Genomic DNA, 7073 nt, shown 5'->3' on the forward strand with positions numbered 1-7073 from the left:
GTTATCAATTTAACGTACGTAAGGAATTATAGTATTGTATAGTGCATGAAAATACACAAAACCCAACAAAGCAAAAAAGCAACCATAAAATAAAATAAATAAAAAGATTGTAGTATAGAAGCCTTATTATACTAGAGTATAAAGCAATTGGTTCCCTTCATGTCACGTTCAAAACCAACAATAACATAGTGGGTCCAGGAGTACGGGATAAACAGATCTTAACCCTAGTTCGATTTAAAAATTTATTTTCGAAAGACCTAAATTCAAAAATTATTTTTTCAGTATAAATTTGAAATAAAAAACAAGAGTAAATAAGCAACGATGAAAACTCTCTCCAAAAGTAAATATATAGATTTTTACGACTAAATCTATAGATTTTTGGAGTTATATTCAAGTTTAGAACTTCGTATTTATAATTAGTAAACTTTATTTTTTCGTATGTAACAAAAAATATTAAATTTAGTTAAACTTGTTGAAATTATACTGACTCCGCTCCCCGTCACCCCCACCCCCCTCAAGCTTCAAGAAAGTAATAGAATCACTCCAACCTATAAAGAGCACCAACCACCCTAGCCCCATGTAGTAAAATCCAAATCCAAAGCCAAAAACTTAATACTTTGGCTTCTCTTTTCTTTCTTTGCCCAACTAATATTCTTGCATTATTCCTTCACTTCACAAAAAAAAAAACCTAATCATTGTAAAACATAACTTAGTTTGATAATTTTCTCTTCTTTCCCTCAATAGAGGGCTAGAAGTTTAATTTCAAACTTCTATATATGGATAATATTATAAAATTCTCTAAGGTTTTTTTAAGTTTTTTTGTTTTTCTAGTATTTTTTTTGTTATTGTTGATTGAAGTACTTGAAAATGGAGGTGTTACAACAAAAATGAATTATGTTGATGATCAAGTTATGAAAAATAGCAAAGTAGTGATGAAAACACACAAAAGATCAAGTGGTGCTCATCATGTTCATCAAAAAATTGATTTCAATTTGGTGAGTAAAAGAAGAGTTCCTAATGGTCCTGACCCAATCCACAACAGGTTTGTCTTTACTTTATTTCTTTATGGAGCTTTTTTTCTCTCTATAAACTTAATTGTCAAAAACATATCTGGATTATCGAGAGTTTTACATACTAATTATATATTAATTGTTCACTTGTCATATCAGAACTATTGTTATCTATGTAGTTATAAAACATACTTTAAGATGTTTAGTTTTCTTACTTGAACTATCACCGTCGTTCATGTACGAAAAGAGAACACGTGATAGTTGAAGTGTGTGTTTAACGAAAGTGGTGATAGTGTCTGTTGAAAAAGGAAATGATTGATAGTTAAAGTATAAAATTTGCGAAAAAATAATATTTAGCTATAAATCAATACTTCTTTAAAGTTGAATATTCTAAATAATTTGATAGTATGAAAAAAAATATGTATATTAATTACATATATGCCCTCACAAACCACATCTTATATAGTTTTTATAAAATATTTACATTATATATAGTATTGATCATATAAATTTTTATATTATAGTGTAGTTTAACCTATTTAGCCGATTTTCTATGTTCTCAATCAACATTTAATAAGTATAAGAGTGACATGTAATGGAAAAATTCTTTTAAACAATTTAATTGTATAAGTTATTATAATTATAATTATAATTATGATCGTCTAATGAGCATTTGATATTAATAATTGATATTTTCAGAAGTTTGGCTCACTTCTAGATGCAATTAGCTAGTGGAAGTAATAAAAAAACTATATTTTAAGACTTCCAAGAGATTTTGCCAATTATAAAAGTAAATTTGAAGTTATATTAAAACAAAAAAAAGTAACTCTATCATATAAATTTTAAAAAAAATCTCTTCAAAGCTATAGATTGTTCTAATAATTATTAATTTTTCTTCCTTTTTTTGGGAATAATTCATCAATTATTTTGAATGAAAAATTTCATATTAATTGATATAGTTCCATGTTCTTTCCCAAATTAAAAGAACAAGACCAATTCAACTTTCTTATGAGGAAAAATTTAATTTCGGATTAATTATCATACTGTTCATTTATTAGCTCATTTCATTTTTATTAATTCATTTTAGTCACCAAAATCGTGATTGATATCGTAGCTTAAATCAATCCATGAAAATCTTATTAAAATATTTTAAAAGGATATAATTTTATCTTATATGTTATATATAGTCATAAATAAAAAAATAGTTTTATTAGGTATTAAAAAATTATTTTATAAAAATATTTAAAACTGAGTATAAATTCAGCGAGTTAGATTTTGACCTATTTTTTAAAGCTCATTTCAACTCATATAACTTTTTACTCGTCTATTTATTAACTCAAAATATTTTAACCCGTTCAAATTAAGTTCGATCGATCTTATTTATTTTACGTAGAGCCCATAAAAGATGTATTTTTGAGACAAAAGTAGTAGGGTTTGCATGCTTAACTGTTACATCAAGTACTCCCACTCTTAGATTCTGTTCAAAGTTTTTGTTTACTGAATTTGTGTAACTTTAAGTTAATGAATAAATAAAATAAAAGGAATTAATTTAGAAAAAAGAAAAAGTATCTGTGTTCTGTTTTGTTGTCTTTCACTTTATTTATTCTCTTATAATTATAAATGAATAATAAAGCTAGCTTAATTATCATGATAATTAATTAACCTTTTCATTTTGTTTTCTATGCAATTTACGAGGTTCTAATTAATTAATTAACCTTTTCATGACATCTCTTTTTTTTTCCTTTTGCTTTCTTTTTTACCCTTTATCACTAAAAAAAAGCTTTTTCATCACTATAGATGCAAATCATATAAATATCTTACATATCAAAAGAATATTTTCTTAACCAAATTTAATTTTCATATATTAACGTTAGAGTCGGAATCAGTATTAAGTTTTGTTAGGGGTTCACAATTAATATTTTTATAATTTTCTAGTACAAATATAAGATATACAGAAAAGATACTGAGTTCGTTTGAATATACAAACCTCGCCTAATTAACGTGTGTGATCAACTCATCTAAGAATTTAAATTTTTATAGCCAAACATGTAAAAAATAAAAAAATTTATAATGGGTGATGATAAGAATATATCGCACTCAGAATTTTGTTTGCTCTAATACTATATTAAAGTACGTAATCTCAAGCTATAATCCCTAACTAAAAAGCTCTAAGTTGATTGAAACTTCTCGTAATTTGTTGTTAATCCATAGCTAAATGAAGTTAACGTGAAAATTTTGTTATTCAGCTACGAAATTTTATCTATGACGTTTGTGTATGTAACTAAATTTATTTATATCTAATTATTTTTTTTAACAGAAGAGCTCGGAGTTCTCGTAGACCACCAGGCCAAGCTTCCAAAGGAAAACTCAACATTAAGCCATAATTAACAAATTAGGCCAAATTAGATAATTAAGGTTTGTGAGATGTGTTTTTTTTTTTTTTTGAAAAAAAAAAAACTTGTATGTAATTGTTGAAAAAGGGAAGTCTCTATACATATTGTCAGATGAATTCAGCTTGTGAGATTTTTTTTAAACTCAAAATTAAAAAAAATAAATTAGAAGGGACTTGAAGAAACAAAAAATTATAAGAAGAAAATCCGAAATTAAAATTATTTTTCTCAACACCACCATTTAGAGTGTGTATGCAGAATTTTACGTAAGCGATGATATGTGAAATTAATTGAGTTATATATAAGTGCAAGGATTTGTGTAATTTGAGGTTGTAAGTTTTAACAAGGCACTATTTTTTGTTCTGAAATTTGTTTTTAATTTGGATTTGTACATTTTCCAAACGATATTTATTGCATATTAGTTTAAGTTTCAAAATATTTGTGTTTGTGTATTAATTAAATATTTTGACAAAAGAGGTGTCCAATGATACTATTGAAGAATATTATATAGTGGAGTACCTATTTGTTTGTTGTTAAATAACAAAATTTATAGACGGATAAATTCTATAGCTACTAAGCAAAATCCATAGTTAATTCTATTTACCAATATATTATCACAACTTTTTTCAGCCAAGAGCAAATTTTCAACAAAGAAATCATGTAAATAGCTATTAAAAATAATTTAGTTAGGCGTCATAGCTATAATTTGATAATTACGATTTGTAGCTACATGCTAGAGAGAGGAGAGAGATGAGTGAGTTTGGGAGAGGGAGGACAAGGGAGAGAGGCGGAGAGTGGAGAGAAGTGAACTGTATTTGTAATTACTTGAATTGTATATGTATATATGTAATATAATTGTATATATGTAATTGATATACATATCTATTTGTATATCTGGCGAACGAGATTAAGAGAGGGAGGAGAGATCGAGCGAGATTGAAAGAGGGAGGAGAGATGCAAGCGAGAGAGGCAGAGAGTGGAGTGAAGCAAATTGTATTTGTATATTTATCACATAATTGTATATGTATACGAAAGGAGAGAGACACACATAGTTAAAAACAGGTTGCACGTGGTAATTAATTCAAAATATAGCTATGTTAGCAAATTCACTAGTATATTTTTGCTTACATCCACGTAATCCCCCCCCCCCCCTTTTTTTATAGTGGTTTGGTCGGAATGATAGAGAAAAAAGAAAAATTTATGGATTGTCTTGATTCGGAATATGAAAGTTAAATTAATTAATATTCGTGGAGAATTCAAGCATTCTATTTTTAAATAATTAGAAACAAGCACATAAAAAGTACTATAAGTATTCGCAGTAATTAAAAATTCAAAATATTTTAAAAGTTATAATAGCGCAAATATGTATCAACTATCCAAATAGTAACTAAGATAATCTTTTTAAAACGTTTAAAAGTTATAATAGCGCAAATATGTATCAACTGTCCAAATAGTAACTAAGACAATCTTTTTAAAATTGCACTTATAGTTATTGATTTGATATTAAGAAGTAGCATGTGCTCCAAAAGAAGAAGTAAATGCACTTAATTTTAAGTTATTTTTGAGAGGACTAAAAGGATGAAATAATGTATACTGGTCACTTTTTCGATTTTCGTTTTTGAAAAATAATTATTATTATAAAGTTTTAAATTTAGTAAATAAAACTTGAAGAATAGTAACATTAGCATGTTCAGTAATCGATATAATTTCTTACATGGTGTCCGAAAAGTGTAGAATATATACATATCTTATTTCTTCTATCCCACGAAGGAGGTTGTTTCCGATAATGTTTTAGATAAGGAAAAAAAGTATAGGATATATACGTATCTTATTTCCTCAACCTTTGGACGAAAGAAGTTGATTCCGATAGTGATTCGTAAATTTTACATGGAAAAAGTTATTCATTCTGTATATGTTCGTGTTTGATTAATACATACCTTAAATTATATGATCATTTTACTATATCACCCTTAATTACTAAATCATATAAATATTGAGAAATGAATAGTAGGGTAAAACAATAAATTACCTCTTCGCTTTTGATTATATTAGACAAATAAAAATAAATATTTACTTTTAATATAGTGAATAAGTAAAAATGAACGGACTCACAGAATAAAAGGAAAAGTTATGTTAGTCCTTTTCATCACAAGATTCTTTAGTGGGGGATGTGAACACTGTTTTTGGTCTTTGGTCCATTCAAATTTGTTGCAAAACCAAATATATATTTATATTCTATGATTCTTGAGTATGACAATCAAAATAAAAACAAAAAATAAAAATTTAAGTTTAAAAAAAAAAGAGAAAAAAACACAAAAGGAAAATAAAGGTATGTAAAGGCCAAGATGGTACTATCTTCAAAGTGAAATTAAAGACAAAGTAGGCTCTTTTGTATTTGCTTTCTCCTTTAACATTTATTGGACTCATAACAAGCAAAGTTACAAGACTTGGTCTAAAGTTTTTTTGAGATTCAAGTTGGGGCAAATTTGCCTAAAAGGGTTAAAAAGGGAAAGAAATATTCAGTTGGAATCATTGGGCCACCACATCTGTTTTTAGACCTTTTTTCTATGCAAATTTGGATTTAATTGCTTTTTTTAATATGGATATTGTTTGTCGCCTTTGGATTGACTTAAATCGTGAATTGATATCGTAACTCTTGACAAATTACATGAAGCAATCATGATCTTATGGGAAATTTAGAATGCTAGAAATAGCCTTGTTTGGAAGGGAAGATCTTTACGACTTGAAATTGTTATCTAAAATGCTGACCGATTTTGACAAGATCGAACTGAAGCACGACAAATAACGTCTGCAACAAAATAGTGTCCTCCTGGTGAGAACTTCTTTAAATGCAATATTGATGTTTCGTGGGATATTGCTTCCGGAAGCTTCATCAGAGGACACACTAGTCGGTTAGGAAGACAACATGATCCACTTAAGGCCGAGGCATTGGGTGTTTGAAAAGCACTAATCTGGCTAAAGAAACACTTTGCAGTAGCCCCGATAATTATAGAGAAGGATAATCTTTTGGTTAAACAAGCGCTAGAAAAGATCTGTGAAAACTACTACTTAGATGTTATTATTCATGATTGTAAAGCACTTATTTATGACTTCACTTCTATTTCTTTGTCTTTCCTAAAAAGATCAACGAAATAGTGTGCTCCACCAGTTAGCTCTGGCTTGGGGTTTTATGACTGATGCTATGGAGTGGATAATAGATCTCCATCTTTGATTCATGATGTTCTCAACTTTGATTTGATAATAATTAATCAAAATGCTTGATTCAAAAATAAAAAACAAAAAATATGGATATCGTATAACAAGTGAGAAATAAAAAAGAAAAGATTGAATTCATGAAACTTCCTTTGTTAGACCAGCAAACCATTTTACTTTTAAGGGTGAGTTTGGTACGAAGGAATATATTATAAATAAGTGATTTTTCTAGGTATTTAATTTGTAAGTAGGATTCATTATCCCAAAAATCTTTTTATATAATCTACGCAAACACTAAGGACGGTGAAGGTGGATTATATAAAAAGGTAGTGGATATTTTACTCCCTTGAACAAAGAGTTTTTCACGATAAAATTCTTTGTGTTGATTACATTCCGCACTTTACTTCTTGTTAAGCAATTGAAGAACCAGATTTTCCAGTAAATAAGGTGGCAGCATAAA

The 7073-nt window shown here is 27.7% G+C and overlaps 1 long non-coding RNA gene across 1 annotated transcript; it reads left to right on the forward strand.

Annotated features, from left to right (window-relative positions):
- Nucleotides 1-313: 313 nt before the first annotated feature.
- Nucleotides 314-3519, forward strand: LOC101248388 (uncharacterized). The gene is made up of 2 exons (XR_741325.3): nt 314-1042; nt 3328-3519. It is a non-coding gene; the product is annotated as an uncharacterized lncRNA (long non-coding RNA).
- Nucleotides 3520-7073: the final 3554 nt, after the last annotated feature.

This window comes from Solanum lycopersicum, chromosome 5, assembly GCF_036512215.1.
Source record: "Solanum lycopersicum chromosome 5, SLM_r2.1".
Classification (NCBI taxonomy): Eukaryota; Viridiplantae; Streptophyta; class Magnoliopsida; order Solanales; family Solanaceae; genus Solanum; species Solanum lycopersicum.